The sequence below is a fragment of the Pelodiscus sinensis genome, chromosome 2 (genome assembly GCF_049634645.1).
Source record: "Pelodiscus sinensis isolate JC-2024 chromosome 2, ASM4963464v1, whole genome shotgun sequence".
NCBI lineage: Eukaryota > Metazoa > Chordata > Testudines > Trionychidae > Pelodiscus > Pelodiscus sinensis.
The window spans coordinates 257,482,209-257,500,378 of NC_134712.1; the positions used below are offsets into that span (position 1 = coordinate 257,482,209).

General features: G+C 46.8%; 1 protein-coding gene across 6 annotated transcripts in view; it reads right to left on the reverse strand.

The window, feature by feature from the left end:
* The window catches only part of LOC102457665 (uncharacterized), a 31,240-nt gene extending 27,497 nt beyond the window's left edge, over nt 1–3,743 (reverse strand). For 4 of the 6 annotated variants that reach the window (XR_012902159.1, XR_012902158.1, XM_075923059.1 and 1 more), the window contains exon 1: nt 3,606–3,743. The gene's annotated coding sequence lies outside the window, so the exon portion shown is untranslated. The remainder of the gene's footprint in view (nt 1–3,605) is intronic. The other 2 variants (XM_075923061.1, XM_075923060.1) reach the window with 2 other exon arrangements.
* Between the last annotated feature and the right edge of the window lie 14,427 nt (nt 3,744–18,170).

The following is an 18,170-nucleotide window of genomic DNA, read 5'->3' on the forward strand; positions in this document are numbered from 1 at the left end:
TAGCCTTATTTAGGATAGAAACTCAAACTGACAAAAAAACCCTCCTTCTCTTTCCCTCACCATCCCCTCTTTTACTGCTATTTATTTGTACCTTGAACTCCTTACTCCGGCCATCTGAAGAAGTGGGCTGTGCCCATGAAAGCTCATGATCCCATCTACATTTTTGTTAGTATCTCAGGTGCTGCAGGAACAATGGTTGTTCTGAAAGTTTTTTGTCAGTTACAGACTAACCTGTCTACCCCTCTGAGACTGTGTAAATTTAACAGGCATAAGCGAAGACTTAGAACGATATTAAATGTCGATGACCATGGATACACCTATTTGATGCACCTCCTAGAAAGACATCAAAATCCAGAGTATTATCTTTATGATACTGTTCCTCCACCCCGAGCAGTGGGAAATAGCGTTGAGACTGTCCCTACAAATGCCTGATCATTTTCTTTTTGCAAATCACCCTGTCAAGGGGTGCATGTAGCCTATAGAGATCTATATATATTAAAGTTTAATCATTTGTTTTATTATAGTTTGTAGGTTTATAGAAATGTAATTTAGCTGTAATGCGAGATACTTACAGGCCATATCCTGTTGGGGGCATTGCTACTGAAGGGCTAAAGTTATATGGTACCAAGGAGATAAGCAGCAGCAGAGTTCAGTGACCTGGCCTCGTCATAATGGGAGAAGCTGACATATGTGTTTACATAAGCGATCAGAAAGACTAAGAGCCACCAAAAAGGCTGCATATCTCAGAACTGATAGGGTTCAAGTTGAGTAGCCCACCCCCCACCCAGTTTACTCGGGCTGCACTCTTGAGCCATCTGCCTGAATTTCCCCCAACTCTTTGGCAGATCCCTACAGGGGTATAACCTCTCAATAATTAAGAGTCATTGAGGGGGAAAAAGTGAGAACCCTTCCTCACCCACTTTACTTTTTTCTTTGGGAATTTGATTAAATAAGTGTGAAAAACTGGTTTGGGGGGTTATTTCCTGTTTCTTTCTCGGAAGGAACGCCTTCAATTATAGAGTTTTAGAGTAATGAATAAGAATAGTGTTAGAATCATAGAATATTAGGACTGGTCGAGACCTCAAGAGATCATCAAGATCAGTCCCCTGCCCTCATGGCAGGACCTGGAATGGTCTATATCATCCCTGAAAGAAACCTGTCTAACCTGCTCTTAAACATGCCAAGTGATGGAGATTCCACAACCTTCCTAGGCAATTTATTCCAGTGTTTAACCACTGTGACAGGTAGGAAGTTTTTCCTGATGTCTAATCTAAACCTCCCTTGCTGCAGTTTAAGCCCCTTGCTGCTTGTCCTATCATCAGCGGCCAAGATGAACAATTCCTCTCCCTGCCCTCCATCCTTGTGACACCCTTTTAGATATCTGAAAACTGCTATCATGTCCCCTCTCAGTCTTCTATTTTCTAAACTAAACAAGCCCAGTTCCTTCAGCCTTGCCTCATGTGGTGCCCAGAACTGGGCATAATATGCCAACGGAGGCTTGATCAGTGCAGAGTAAAGTGGAGGAATAACTTCTCATGTCTTGCTCACAACACCCCTGTTAACGCAGCCCAGAACCATTTTTACTTTTTCTGCAACAGTGTCACACTCTTGAGTCATATTTAGCTTGTGGTCCTCTATAACCCCTAGATCCTTTTCTGCCGTACTCCTTCCTAGACAGTCACTTCCCATTCTGTGTGTGTGAAAGGGATTGTTCCTTCCTCAGGCTATGTCCGGACTACACTTCTCTGTTGAGAGAGAGATGTAGATTAGGCACATCGAAATTGCTAATGAAGTGGGGATTTAAATATCCTGTGCTTCATTAGCATAAACATAGCTACCACTTTTTTTCAAAAAGGAGGTTTTTTTTTTTTTTTAAAAAAGGTAGTCTACACGTAGATCTGTCGAAAATAAACCCTTTTTTTGACAGTTCCTGTAAACCTCATTTTTGAGACATACAGGATCTGTCAAAAAAGGGTTTATTTTCGACAGAGCTGTATCTAGACTGCCATTTTTTTCAACAGAACTCCATGTCGAAAAAAAGCGGCAGCCATGTTTATGCTAATGAAGTGTGGGATATTTAAATCCCTACTTCATTAGCAATTTTGACATGCCTAATTTACATCTCTCTGTTGACAGAGAGGTGTAGTCTAGTCATAGCCTCAGTGGAGCATTTTGCATTTGTCTTTATTAAACTTCATCCTATTTACCTCAGACCATTTCTACAGTTTGTCCAGATCATTTTGAATTATGACACTATTCTCGAAAGCACTTGTAACACCTTCTCCAGTTGGGATAATCTGTAAACGTAATAATTGTACTCTATGCCATCATCTCGGTCTCAAAACAGACCCCTGTGGAACCCCACTTGTTATGCTCTTCCATCATGATTGTGAACCACTAATAACTACTCTCTGAAAATGGTTATTTAGTCAGTTATGCACCCACTTTACAGTAGCCCCATCTAAGTTGTATTTGCCTAGTTTATTGATAAGAAGATCATGTGAAACTGTATCAAATGCCTTACTAAAGTCTAGGTATCCCACATCCACCACTTCTCCCTTATCCACAAGACTTGTTATCCTATCAAAGAAAGCTATCAGATTGGTTTGACATCATTTGTTCTTTAGAAATCCATGTTGCATGTTTCCTATCACCTTATTATCTTCCAGGTGTTTGCAGATGAATTCCTTAACTACCTGTTCCATTATTTTCCCTGGCACAGAAGTTAAACGGACTGGTCTGTAGTTTTTTTAAATAGTGCTTGAAATGATTTCTATTCTGCATGTTAAGATAAGTAGTGCAAGGGCAAGACTAGAATCTGTAGGAGTTGCCCACAGCCTGGCTTTAGAAATCTTTGCCAGAACTTACATTCAGGAACATGGAGGAATTTCATACAACTAAGAGACAGCGAGATCATCTCTGCATATTGTAAACCATGGGGTTTTGTAAGCGAGGTGTTTGATACAGAAACCAAGCAGAAGAAACAGAAGGCTAAGTTGGTGAAAGGAATAGCCTCTGAATATCTGCTTGTGGCTTTCAGTGCACTAGGGAGGAAATTGAATTTGAAATTAGAATTATTCAGAAAAGCCCAGCAAACTCTGAGGAGAAAGATCAAACTATTGGGAGTTAACCCCTCAGTTAGATGTAGTGTCAGAGAAGCAACCAGTCTTTCTCCTAAGGAATCAGGAGTTAAAGAAAAAGTTAAAATGGAGCAGGTATGAAATACAGGAGATAGACGAGGAAACACACTGCTGGCAAGAGGAAGTGACTGCTACCTAAGATTAATGGATAGTTAAAAGTCAGATTGTGGTTGGCTGTTAGAAAGACTCAGAGAGTTGGAAAGTTTTCACAATGAGCTGGAGAAAGTTAAGATTTGTAATAGTGGCAGAGTGCCTGTTGTAGAAAGCTCCTTGAAAGAGAGAGCAAGCACAGGGGTACGTAAGGAGACACAGATTGTGAGAAAGACAGGGTATAAATTACAGAAGGATGTAGGGTCAGTTCCTATTCTTGTTAATATGGTGGAGATGATAGAAACAGAGCAACCGGTGAGTCCAATTACTAAAAAAAATGGCAAAAGAGTTAGTTCAGGCTGACACAATCAATACCTTTAGTAGCCGAGATTGAGACTGAGTCTCAGGAGCCACAGGGAGAGTCAGAGAAGGAAGTTAGCAGTGCAGCAGCTGTCAGTGATCTCCACGAAGGGAATCTGTCTCCTAGAATGACACCATGGGAGGTGGAGTCAAATGTCATCTCAGAGGAAGTAACTAGTGATGCAAAAGAAGAGAGGAGTGGAACAAAGGAGGAGGAGATAACCTCTCCTCTGGTGGGGTACGTCTAAAGTACATGGCTCCATCGACGGAGCCATGTAGATTTGTTTGATCGGCAAAGGGAAATGAAGCCGCGATTTAAATAATCGCGGCTTCATTTAAATTTAAATGGCTGCAGCGCTGAGCCAACAAACAGCTGATCAGCTGTTTGTCGGCTCAGCACACTAGTCTGGATGCTCCTGCACCGCCGACATGAAAGCCCTTTGTCGGCAGCCCCGGTAAACCTCATCCTATGAGGCATAACGGGGAGGTCGATAAAGGGCTTTCAGGTCAGTGCAGGAGCATCCAGACTAGCGTGCTGAACTGACAAACAGATGATCAGCTGTTTGTCGGCTCAGCACTGCAGCCATTTAAATTTAAATCGCGGCTTCATTTCCCTTTGCTGATCAGCCTAATCTACATGGCTCCGTGGATGGAGCCATGTAGATTAGACACACTCGTGGGGTCCACCCCTGATGGAGTAGAGGGAGTATCTTTAAAAACTAATTGCTCAGGGATTAAAAGAGACTATGCCACAAGTAACCCAAATAGCTAGTGCCCGTGATGTAGTAATATTTAGGTTACAACAGCGAGAGAGAGAGAGAGAGAGAGAGAGAGAGAGAGAAAGAGAACAGCTGAGTGTTATCATTCCTGTTTCTCCACTTAATGTTACATTGGCTTCATATAGATCAAGAGATCCGCGTGGACCTATATTGATATCATCAACATTACCTAGGTCCCTAGAATTTTGTATATCTCCCTCACCTCCATGGTATATGCTGGCATCACCTGGTGTACCTGTGATGCACAAGCATTTGACAGGAGCACTGTATCTAATTCCTATATCAAAAATGAAAATTAAATAAATAGTAGATCCACTCAGCTCTAATACTGACATTCCCTCACATTTTAAGGCAAGTCACTTAAGCAACACTGGTTATGTTTAAAATTACAATGCAGAGTTTTACTGAGACACTCTTACTGAAGTCACAAGGGGCCATCACTCAGCCACTCCTGTAGCAGATCCCTGACCTCTGGCTGAGTGTCTGATGTGCTCAAACCTTGGTTTAAAGACTTCCAGTTAAAGAGAATTCACCATCTACACTGGTGTAAATCTGCAAATGGCCTTTCCTCTATTCGCCACTCACGCTACTTGCAATGGGTTGCTTTTATGTAAGGCTGCTGCCTCAGAGTATTCAGCTCAGCTCAAAGCCTCCTTCCTGTCAGCCACTCAAGGCCCGCCTGGGACAAAACCTTCTCGCATCTCTCTCTCTCTCTCTCTTACACACACACACACACACACACACACACACACACACACACACACACACACAGAGTTATTTGAGCTCCGACTGGAGCACAGGCTCCAAAATCCGCAACCTGCCTGGACTTCAGAGCCTGACCCCAAAGGCCTACGTGGCTGGTTCTGGTGCCAGAACAGGAGTTCTGCCAGCCTGAGCGTGTAACCCTAGACCCTGGGACTCATGGCCAGGAATTCGGGGGGAAGGGAGGGTCAGCGCAGACACTCTCTGGAATCTGCCTGGCTGCCAGGGGACTGAGATGGGCTGTGGCCTGTTACAGAGGCAGGGAGAGGGCCGAGGATGGGCCCGGCCCAGGGGTGCTTTTGTCATAGGGAAGCAGGGATCAGGCAGTGCTTTTTAATAAGAGCCCAGGCCAGGGATGGATGTACGGCAGCAAGGGGAAAGATTGGCAGCCCAGAACTGTCCAACAAGGGCTGTTCCGAGGAAGTGTTGCTGAGGCCCCGGGATGTAGAGTCCAATGTGGAAGGTGGCCGCAGGGTGTGAACTCCCGTTTGACTGAGGGGGACACTGGGACTCCGCTCTCAGTCCGGGAGGGGGGCGGGGGATGAGCAGCCCAGCCGTCGGGTGCAGACGCCGGAGGCAGGGCTGTGGGAGCTGACCCCGAAGGGACCCTCCGCACAAAGCTGCCCCTGGCCGTGGCTGGGAGAAACGCGCTGGGTCTGGCTGTGAGGGATCCCCAGGCCCAGAAGGACTTTGGCAGCGAGAAGCAGGAGGTTGCCCCTGACTAGCTCCATGGGATACTCCCCCCTGCCCAGCTGACTCCCTCTGTGCCACCAGGCTGCCGCCCCTGAGAGAGCGTTTCCCTCCCTCGCCGAGGGGCGTTCCAGGGGGCCGAGGAGGGAGGACGGGGGGGCTGTTGTGTGGGACATGAGGGACCTGGCCGAGGGGAGGTTGTGTCACACCGCGGAGGGAAGGGCTCAGCAGCAGGGGGCAGGCAGGGCCCAACAGGTGCTGGGGGCATTGGGAGGGCTCAGGATGAAACTCCTGTCGGGAGCAACACTGACTCCAAACTACAATTCTTGCAGAACCCGCACGGAGCCCAAAGGAGGCAGCTGCTGAGCTGAGGAGAAACCAAACGCCATGTTCAAGGCCCGGCTGCATGGTCCCCCTATAGAGACAGCGAGGGAAAGACGCACTGTGCCTCAGTGTGGGTAACGCATGCACACACAGCCTGCACATTTCTTGCATGGTCCTGTCTTTTGTTTCAACACCCCCCCTCCTATGGCTTTTGCAAACAGTGCAGACAAGGACAAGACTGGAAAGAGAAACTGCTCTGAGTGTGGCAAACAGAGCGAGATCGACAGCTGTGGCTGGTTCAGGTGAGGGAGCAGAAACCTCGCAGCAGGGGCTGGTGACCACAACTTCTCACAGCTATTTCCAGGCACATATCACAGTGACATAAACAGGAAGGCCAAGAGAGGCCAGCGCAGTGCTGGTGACCACCCTACCCCAGTTCTCACACTGCAGCAACAGACAAGACAGAGAGACTCAACCAGGAACGTACCTACCTGTGTTTCACCCCAAACAAAACTGCTATTTCCTCCCTGCCTGCACTTTCAGCCACCCCAGCACGTGAGGTCGTACGGACCCACTTCAGGTGTCACCAGCCTCATAGACTCATAGACTTTAAGGTCAGAAGGGACCATTATGATCATCTAGTCTGACCCCCTGCACAGTGCAGGCCACAAAATCTCACCCACCCCTCCTAGAATAATCCTCTCACCTATATCTCAGATATTGAAGCCTTCAAATACTTTGAAGGCCCCAAGATGCAGAGAATCCTCCAGCTGTGATCTGCGCCCCATGCTACAGAGGAAGGCGAAAAACCTCCAGGGTCCCTGCCAATCTACCCTGGAGGAAAATTCCTTCCTGACCCCAAATATGGCGATCAGCTAAACCCTGAGCATGTGAGCAAGACTCACTAGCCAGCCACCCAGAAAATTCTCTATTGTAACTCCTATCATCCCTCCATTGACATATTTCCCACTGATAATGAATGGTCAATTAGTTACCAAGATCATGCTATTTCATCAAACCCTCCTCTTATCATAGAACCATAGAACTGGAAGAGACCTCAGAAGGTCATCAAGTCCAGCCCCCCACTCTAGGCAGGACCAATCCCATCTAAATCGACCCGGCCAGGGCTTTGTCAAGCCGAGACTTAAACACCTCTAGGGATGGAGACTCCACTACTTCCCTAGGGAACCCATCCCAGTGCTTCACCACCCTCCTAGGGAAATGGTTTTTCCTAATATCCAACCTGGACCTCTCCCACCACAACATGAGCCCATTGCTCCTTGTTCTGCCATCTGTCACTACTGAGAACAGTCTCTCTCCAGCCTCTTTGGAACCTCCCTTCAGGTAGTTGAAGGCTGCTATCAAATCCCCCCTCGCTCTTCTCTTCTGCAGACTAAACAGACCCAAGTCCCTCAGCCTCTTCTCATAGGTCATATGCTCCAGCCCCCTAATCATTTTGGTTGCCTTCTTCTGGACCCGCTCCAATGCGTCCGCATCCTTTTTGTAGTGGGGGGCCCAGAACTGGACACAATGCTCCAGATGTGGCCTCACTAAAGCTGAATACAGGGGAATAATGACATCTCTGGATCTGCTGGCAATGCTCCTCCTAATGCAGCCTAATATGCCATTAGCCTTCTTGGCTACAAGGTCACACTGATGACTCATATCTAGCTTCTCATCCACTGTAACCCCCAGGTCCTTTTCTGCAGAACTACTACTTAACTGGTTGGTCCCCAGCTTGTAACTATGCTTGGGATTCTTCCGTCCCAAGTGCAGGACTCTGCACTTGTTCTTGTTGAACCTCATCAGATTTCTAGTGGCCCAATCCTCCAATTTCTCTAGGTCACTCTGGACCCTATCTCTGCCCTTAAACATATCTACTTTTTCCCCCAGCTTAGTGTCATCCGCAAACTTGCTGAGGATGAAATCCATCCCCTCATCCAGGTCATTAATAAAGATATTGAACAAAAAAACAGCCCTAGAACCGAACCTTGGGGCACTCCGCTAGAAACCGACCACCATCCTGACATTGAACCGTTGATCATTACGTGCTGGGCCCGGCCTTCTAGCCATCTTTCTATCCATCTTACCGTCCATTTCTCCAATCCACATTCCCTTAACTTGCTGGGAAGAATATGTGGGAGACCGTATCAAAAGCCTTGCTAAAGTCAAGGTACATAACATCCACTGACTTTCCCACGTCCACCAAGCCAGTTACCTCATCATAGAAGCTAATCAGATTAGTCAGGCACGACTTGCCCTTTGTGAATCCATGCTGACTATTCCTAATCACTTTCCTCTCATCCAAGTGCCTCAAAATGGATTCCTTAAGGATCCCTTCCATGATTTTTCCAGGAACCGAGGTAACTCTCACCAGCCTATAGTTCCCTGGATCGTCCTTCTTCCCTTTTTTGAAGATGGGCACTACATTTGCCTTTTTCCAATCATCCGGGATCTCTCCTGATCTCCACGACTTTTCAAAGATAATGGCCAAAGGCTCCTCAATGACATTTGCCAACTCCCTCAGTACCCTCGGATGCATTAAGTCCGGACCCATGGATTTGTGTATGTTTAGCTTTTCTAAGTAGTTCCTAACCTGTCCTTTACCCACCACGGGCTGTCCATCTTCATCCCATCTTGCGTCACTTAGCGCAGAAGTCCAGGAGCTGACCTTGTCCGTGAATACAGAGGCAAAGAAAGCATTGAGTACTTCAGCTTTTCCCACATCATCTGTCACTAGGTTACCTCCTTCATCCATTAGGGGCTGCACACCCTCTCTGATCACCTTCTTCTTGTTAACATGCCTGTAGAAACCTTTCTTGTTATCCTTCACATCCTTAGTCAGTTGCAACTCCACTTGTGTTTTCGCCTTCCTGATAACCCCCCGGCATTCTCAGCATTCTCGGCCTCGTCACAGTGTAACTCACCCAGATCTACCACGGCAGGGCAGGTTTGATAACAGGACTGGGGAGTCTAAGGAGGGACCAGTGAAAGAGGTGGAGGAGGGGAAGAGCTGGAGAGTCTGAGGGGGACCAGTGAGAGGGGTGGGGGGAGGAGGCAGAGGAGCTGGCAAACAGCTCTCTGATGATAGAGGCCAGAGGCGTGCGGGGTGGGACCTGCCCTGTGAGATGGGCGGGAAAGCAGAGGAGGCTGGCAGGGGGTGTCAGCCCCTGAGAGAGGAGAAATCGGAGCTGGGAGGGGGAGGAACTGGCAGAGCGGGGGAGCAGGGATCAAGCTGGGGCCGAGGGTGGGAGGGCAGATTTAGGCACTGAGCAGCGAGGGACACATTATGGAGTCCATGCCTGTGTGTGTGTGTGTGTGTGTGTGTGTGTGTGTGTGTGTTTGTGTGTGTGTGTTTAGACCCTGGCTAGTGCATTATGGGAGCTGTTGCAATACAAATAAAATAGCAGTAACAAGGCCGTGGGGCCGGGGGCGATCAGGTCAGACTGGCATTCCTGGCTGACAAGGTGGCTGCCCCTCCGGAACAGACATTCGGGGGAGCTGGCAACGAGGCAGCAGCGGGAAGAGGCGGCGAGAGGTCGCTGAGGCCGGAAGGAGCGAACGCTCCCCCGAGGGAGCTGTGGGGTGCTAGGGCTGCGCTTTGTGTCACACTCGGGTTATATGGAGAGGACAGAACTGAAAAAGGAAATGGATGAACTAACGGCGCACAGAAAAGACGTCTCTAGTGCAGGGGCGGCAGCCTATGGCTCGTGAGCCATCGATGTGTCACTTAGGAGCCCAATCTGGCTCATGGCTCGAGCTCGTCCCCGCTCGCTTGGCCCCCCACCACTGGCAGCCCATGTGGGTGACCCCGCCTCAGACCCCCTCACAAGACTGGAGCCAGCGCTGGCTTCCTGCAGGGGGAGCTGGAGAAAGCCCCGAGCCTCACTGCACAATGGGGGAAGAAGCCGGACGTGCACGTGCCTGCCCCATTGCCACGGCTCGAGAAGCAAAGCAGCGCGTAGGTGCACCACCTGCAGACATTTCCCACTGCCCCATGGGCAGGATCAGCAGCAGGGGGCCGGCAGGACCCTCCAGGTGCCGGGACTCCGGGGAGCATTTGGGGGGCTCAGGCTGAAGCTCCTGTTAGGTGTCCACTGACTCCAAAGTGCAATTCTTGCAGAGCCTACACGGAGCCCCACGGAGGCAGCTGCTGAGCTGAGTAGAAACCAAACCCCGTGTTCGCATACTGCCCGGGCAGAGACAGCGAGGAGAAGACTCTGCCTCAGTGTGGGTAACACATGCACATGTGCATGCAGAGCCTGTAGCTGTCACAGACACACACACATCCCCCTATGGTTTTTGCAAACAGTGCAGACAGGTACAGGGATGGAAAGAGAAACTGCTCTGAGCATGAGAAACAGAGCGAGATCGGAAGCTGTGGCTGGTTCGGGCGAGGGAACACAGACCTCAGCAGAAGGTGCTGCTGATCACAACTTTTCACAGGTATTCCCAGGCACATATCACAGTGACACACACAGGAAGACCAAGAGAGGCCAGCACAGAGCAGATATCTCCCCCTCAGCTCTCACCCTGCAGCCAGAGCCAGACCAGAGACTCGGCCAGGAACGTATCTACCCCTGTGTCATCCCAAACAGAATGGCCGTTTCCTCTCAGCCTGCCCTTGCATTCACCCCAGCACATGAGGTCGTACGGACCCATTTCAGGTGGCACCAGCCCAGTCACAGTGTAACTCACCCAGCTCTCCCACGGCAGGGCAGGGCTGATAATGGGACTGGGGAGTCTGAGGGGCCAGTGAGAGGGATGGGGTAGGAAGCGTGAGGAGCTCGGGAGTCTGAGGGGGGCAGTGAGAGAGGTGGGGGGAGGCGGGAGGAGCTGGCAAACAGCTCTCTGACAGTAGTGGCCAGAGGAGTGCGGGGCGGGACCTGCGCTGTGAGATGGGTGGGAAAGCAGAGGAGGCCTTGAATTGTGAAATTGAACTATTAACTTTTGCTCTGGTCTGACCACAGTCCCGAGAACAATGACTATGGGGACTCAGTGGACTGAGGCAGAGTAGTCTCACTCTGACCTGGAGGGGAAGAGCCCCTCCATGAGTCCTGACAGGCTACAGTTACCCATTCCAGTGCTTCATCAACCTCCTAGGGAAATAGATTTTCCTAATATTCAACCTAAACCATCCCATGGCAAGGACTTACCACACTAATACCAACCCTGGAACTTTCCCTTGCAACAAACCCCGTTGCCAGCTTTGTCCACATATTACTCTGGTGACACCATTATTGGACCTAACCAATTCAGTTATAAGATCAAGAACACATATTCCTACTCATCCAGAAATATAATCTATGCTATCATGTGCCGAAAGTGTCCGTCTGCTACGTACATTGCACAAACGTCTCAGACACTTCGCCAAAGAATCAATGCCCACAAAACAGATATCAGACAGGATCACAAAGAAAAAACAGTTTCTTTCCATTTCAACCAGAAAGGGGACTGTCTCAACAACTTGACTACCTGCATCCTGCTTCAAAGACATTTTCACACCAGACTTGAAAGAGAAACCTCTGAACTGTCATTCATGCTTAAATTTGACACTTTACACAGGGGTCTCAACAAAGATGCTAATTACCTTACCCATTACAAACATAGCTTCCTCAATTATCACCTCTAATATCATTCGCTCACAGACATTTACCCCCCCCCCCCCATCCTCCCTGTGTTCTGAAATTTGATTTGTCCTTTTTATGTGTTCACTTTTTTTAATTGTATCCCTTTGGTCATGCCAATTTTCTTCCACAATTTGATCTGAGGAAGTGGGTCTGGCCCACGAAAGCTCATCACCTAATAAACCATCTTGTTAGTCTTTAAAGTGCTACATAGACCTGTTTTTTGTTTCAGCTACACCAGACTAACACGGCTGCTTCTCTATTACTTGTCTACAAGGACACACTGTGGACTCATATCCAGCTTCTCATCCACAGTAATCCTCATGTCTTTTTCTGCCAAACTGCTGCTTAGCCAGTTGGTCTCCTTGTGGAACCTCATCAGATTTCTTTTGGCCCAATCCTCCAATTTGCCTAGGTCACTCTGGACCCGATCCCTGCCCTCCAATGTATCTACCTCTCCTCCTAGAATAGTGTTATCTGCAAATTTGCTGAGAGTGCAATCCATCCCCTCATCCAGGTCATTAATAAAGATATTGAATAAAATCACCCCTAGAACCTATCCTTGGGGCACTCCTCTAACCATTGGGCTTGGCAGCCAACCAGACTTCAAGCTGTCGATCACTACCCATTGGGTCCAACAATCTATGTATCTTACAGTCCATTTATCCAATCATAGGTTAATGGAGATTGTCTAGCTCCTAGAACTGGAAGGGACCTTGAATTCCATCCTTCACAGCAGTACCCTACCTCACAAATTTTTGTCCCAAATGGCCCACACAAGGATTGAACCCACAACCTTGGGTTTAGCAGGCCAATGCTCAAACCACTGAGATATCCCTCGCCTCATAGGCCTGTAAGAGACCTCGAGAGGTCATCGAGTCCAGCCTCCTACCCAAAGCAGGACCAACCCCAACTAAATCATCCCAGCCAAGGGCTTTGTCAAGCTGAAACTTATTTGTCAATCCATATTTCCTTAACTTGCTGACAAGAATATTGTGAGAAACCGTATAAAAAGATTTGCTGAAGTTAAGGTATATCACGTACACTGACTCCCCCATGTCCACCTCATTATGGAAGCTAATCAAATTGGTCAGGCACAACTTGCCCTTTGTGAATCCATGCTGACTATTCCTGATCACTTTCCCCTCTTCCAAGTGCTTCAAAATGGATTCCTTGAGGATCCCCTCCATTATTTTTCCAGGGACTGAGGCGAGACTGACTGGTGTGTTGTTCCGTAGATTATCCTTCTTCTCTTTTTTTAAAAATGGACACTACATTTGCCTTTTTCCAATTTTTCTGGACTTTCCTCAATCACCATGAAGATATTGAAGCCAGACAAGATATCTTGTGGATAAGGGAGAAGCGGCGGATGTGGTATACTTAGATTTTAGTAAGGTGTTTGATACGGTCTCGCATGATATTCTTATCAATAAATTAGGCAAATACAACTTAGATGGGGCTACTATAAGGTGGGTGCATAACTGGCTGGACAACCATACTCAGAGAGTAGTTATTAATGGTTCACAATCCTGCTGGAAAGGCATAACAAGTGGGGTTCCGCAGGGGTCTGTTTTGGAACTGGCTCTGTTCAATATCTTCATCAATGATTTAGATATTGGTATAGAAAGTACGCTTTTTAAGTTTGCAGATGATACCAAGCTGGGAGGGGTTGCGACTAATCTGGAAGTTAGGGTCATAATTCAAAATGACCTGGACAAATTGGAGAAATGGTCTGAGGTAAACAGGATGAAGTTTAATAAAGACAAATGCAAAGTGCTCCACTTAGGAACGTACAATCAGTTTCACAGATACAGAATGGGAAGCGACTGTCTAGGAAGGAGTATAGCAGAAAGGGATCTAGGGGTTATAGTGGACCATGTCCTCTGAGGACAGGACAAGAAGCAATGGGCTTAAACTGCAGCAAGGGAGGTTTAGGTTGGTGTGACGGCACGTTGGGGGTCCCCCGTCTCCTGCACCCCAAAACAGCACAAACAGACTCCACCAGCCAGTAGAATTGAGGGTGGTTTATTGCTCCTCCAGGATACAGCATAGCACAGATGTAATCTGGTTACAGGAACTGGGGCTAAGAGGCCTCAGTGCCCCCTTTGAGATGGGGGGATCCCAGCCCCCTCCCCAGTTCCTTCTTCCCTGCTTTCCAGCCATGAACTAACTCCCTCTCCTCCAGCCCTGCCCCCCAGCCAGGGCAGCATTCCACCTTCCTTTGTTCCTCTTCATGGGGGTCAGCTGGCCAAACCAGTTGGGATACCCTCTTTGCATAGTGACTCATCACTTGTCTGCTCGGTGGTGCTACAGACAGCCAGGGAGTTAGCAAGCTCCCCCCCACTACGTCACAGTTGGACATTAGAAAAAGTTCCTAACTGTCAGGGTGGTCAAACACTGGAATAAATTGCCCAGGGAGGTTGTGGAATCTTCATCTCTGGAGATATTTAAGAGTAGGTTAGATAAATGTCTATCGGGGATGGTCTAGACAGTATTTGGTCCTGCCATGAGGGCAGGGGACTGGACTCGATGACCTCTCGAGGTCCTTCCAGTCCTAGTATTCTATGATTCTATGATTTCGTTACACTTTTTGTGTGACTCCTCTGAACTGTCATTCATGCTAAAATTCGACACTCTACGCGGGGGTCTCAACAAAGACTCTGGCTATCTTACCCATTACAAAGATAGGCTCCCCAATTATCACCTCTAATACCATTAGCTCACAGACATTTACCTTCCCCCCCCCTCCCTGCATCCCTTTTCTGTTCTGAAATTTGATTTGTCCTTTTCATATGTGTTCATTTTTTTAACTGTATCCTTTGATATATATGGTTGTGACTATTTTCTTCCACTATTTGATCTGAGGAAGTGGGTCTGGCCCACGAAAGCTCATCACCTAATAAACCATCTTGTTAGTCTTTAAAGTGCTACGTAGTCCTGTTTTTTGTTTCTTTCAAAAGAAGCTTTTCTGGATGATCTCTTCCAGAAAAGTTTATTCTGAAAGAAACTTGTAGTCTAGACCAGTGTTTCCCAATTTTATTTGGCCATGGAACCCTTTTAAACTTGAAAGAATTTTGAGGGAACCCCTAATAACTGTCTTATATATCGAGCTGAGAACGTAGACCACAAATAAGTAAGGATAATAATAAACAATTGCTTAACAAAGTCATAAGATCAACATTTAATTTAATTGCGCATATTTAAAAATAAAAATCACATTTAATGTGTACAAAAAATAAAGCTAAAAAACTAATATGCATTATATTGGAAGTTTTCAATGCAAACAGTGTTTTTTCTTCTTTTCTTGGCAAATTCTTTTTATATTTGGTTTAATACTGGAAAGTTGGATTCACATATCTGGTGCGGCATTCATTCGATTTCTGTATTTCATTTTTGTTGATGCGTAATTCAAGAACCCAGTTTTGCACAATATCTGCTGGCGAAGGGTAACAACTGATGAATAGCACATCTTCATAAAGCTGAATATTCTTGACATAAGCTGCCTCAAAATGTAATCAGAGAAACTTCTTTACACTTTTGTATTATTTGGCCATCTGAAGCAATTTCCATTAGGTTTTCATAATCTTGTGTAGAAAAGCCAACTGGCTTTTCTGTTATATTTAATGGATTTCTAATCCAGTTATCATTGTCATTTATGGTTGGAAAATACTTCATGATGTTGTATAAATCGCAAAGATGGTCTGAAATGTCACTGCGAATATCTTCATCAAGTTCACATTTGTTTTCTTCAAGGAAATCATTCAGGGTTGGGAAACAATCCAATTTATTTTGTCCTACAGACAAGATCCAAAACGGTAGCTAAAGTGACAATGACAAAATGTTATCTTTCACATTAAAAATATTTATGTTCTTTCCTTGCAGTGACAGATTTACTTCATTTAGTTTTGTAAAGATGTCTGCAAGATACACAACTCTCAATTACCATGAAAAGTTTATTAAATGATCAGTCGGAAGTTAGGATCCAGCAAATATGTGGAGAGCCCATGATGCAACTGAAATAATCTAACAAGCACTGTGCCTTGAGATAGCCGCCTGACTTCTGTTTGTGGAAGCAGGGCAGTGTGCTGACTACCCATATCTTCACACATAATTTTGATCAGTCTTTTTGTAATGGTCAAGTTTTTATATAATTAATAATCTGTACTGCTTCATCCAACACAATTTAAGAGAGGGAGAAATATTCTTAACTGCTGGTGCAGTTTCGTGCTCCATTTTTTATTTGTGTTACAGCACCAGCCACTGTTCCTACCATTGCTTTGGTGCCGTCACTGCACACATCAACACATTTTTCCCAGTTTATTGCATGTGTTTCCATAAAGTCATTGATACAATTGAATATATTCTCTCCAGTTGTATTGGTTTGCAAAAATTTGCAGAAAAGCAAATTTTCTTCAGTAGAGTCATCAAAATCATAATGGACAAATACAAGCAAAACTGCAAGACCTGCAACATCAGTGAACTCGTCTAATTGTAATGAATGTGCATCACATAAATGAGCCAAAAAATCAGCTCCTTCTCAGTGTCACCAACAAGATTGTGAATACGACACGTTTCAGTATTGTTTGATAGTGGCACAGCATCAACTTTTTGACAAGACTCCTCATCCAACATTACAATATTTTTTGCGCATGGTTTTTTATGAGTGATTCCCCGATTGTGTGCACTTCTCTGGTGAGTGCTAGATGATAGCTAACTTTGTAAGACACCTCCGTTGCATTTTCATTATCTGTTTTGGCAATTTTTGACATGAAGGCTGTGTCTAGACTCGCCAGTTTTTCTGGAAAATCAGCCGCTTTTCCGGAAAAACTTGCCAGCTGTCTACACTGGCCGCTTGAATTTCCGCAAAAGCACTGACTTCTTACTGTAAGAAATCAGTGCTTCTTGCGGAAATACTATTCTGCTCGGCTGTGTCTAGACTGGCATGATTTTCCGGAAATGCTTTTAACGGAAAAGTTTTCCATTAAAAGCACTTTCGGAACAGAGCGTCTAGATTGGCACGGACGCTTTTCCACAAAAGTACTTTTTGCGGAAAAGCGTCCGTGCCAATCTAGATGCGCTTTTCCGCAAAAAAGCCCCGATCGCCATTTTCACGATCGGGGCTGTTTTGCGGAAAACAGATCTGAGCTGTCTACACTCAGGGGCGGATATAGGGCAGGGCGAACAGGGCGGCCACCCCGGGCCCCGCGCTTCAAAAAGCCCCGCACATGCGCCGTGGCAAAGGGGGGGCCCCGCGAAATTATGCTGCCCGGGGCCCTGCAAAATGGTCATCTGCCCCTGTCTACACTGGCCCTTTTGCGCAAAAGCTTTGTGCAAAAGGGACTTTTGCCTGAATGGGAGCAGAATAGTATTTCCGCAAGAAGCACTGATTTCTTACAGTAGGAAGTCAGCGCTTTTGCGGAAATTCAAGTGGCCAGTGTAGACAGCTGGCAAGTTTTTCTGGAAAAGCAGCTGATTTTCTGGAAAAACTGGCCAGTCTAGACACAGCCCTCCCGTTCAGGCAAAAGTCCCTTTTGTGCAAAGCTTTTTACAAGGAAAAGCATTTTACAAGGAAGAACGCCTTTTTTCGAAAGTGCTCTTTTGAAATAAGGCGCTATGTAATGCAAACTGTGATTTTCCAAAAGAGAGCATCCAGACTGCCTCGGTGCTCTCTTGCGAAAAAGTGGCTTGCTTTTTTGAAAGTACTGGCTATAGTCTAGATGCTCTTTTTTGAAAGAGGCTTTTTCGAAAGTATCTTTCAAAAAAGCCTCTTTCGAAAGAGGCTTGCAGTCTAGACCTCGCCCAAGTGGTGGGACTATCTAAGACCTGAGGAGGGTGAGCAACCCCGATCGGCCAGCACGTATTCCACCCTAATTCCGCAGCCCATCCATGACGTTAGTTGGTGACTCCTTCACAGAGCTGTGAGCATGGGCGTGTACCTGGCACGGTTCACTCCCATCCTGGACACCCGTCCTTTTTCTGGTGTGAGGGAGAACCTGACGCACACGTACCTGGAATGCGCCAGGTTGCAGCCTCTATTCTGGCTGCTCCAGAACCTCTTATTGAGGTTCTGGCTGCACTTTTTCCCTCAGCTTTTTATATACATGCACCCTGTCTGTGGCCCCACAAAGTCACGAGCCCCCGTCAACCTCTTCCTGGCCCTGGCAAAGGCCGCTATATATAATACCAGGAAAAGGATGCTGGACAAGGGGGACTCTGCAATTGTGGGGTCTATTTCTGTCCCTTGTCACATATCCAGGCAGAGTTCCTCTAGGCAGCATCCGCTGGCTCCATCAACAGCTTTGAGGAGCAGTGGGCGCTGTCCGGGTTCTCTGCTCAATGTCCCTGTCTTGTTCCTTCATTTTAAACCTGTGACCCACATCCCATGCCCCTTTCATCAT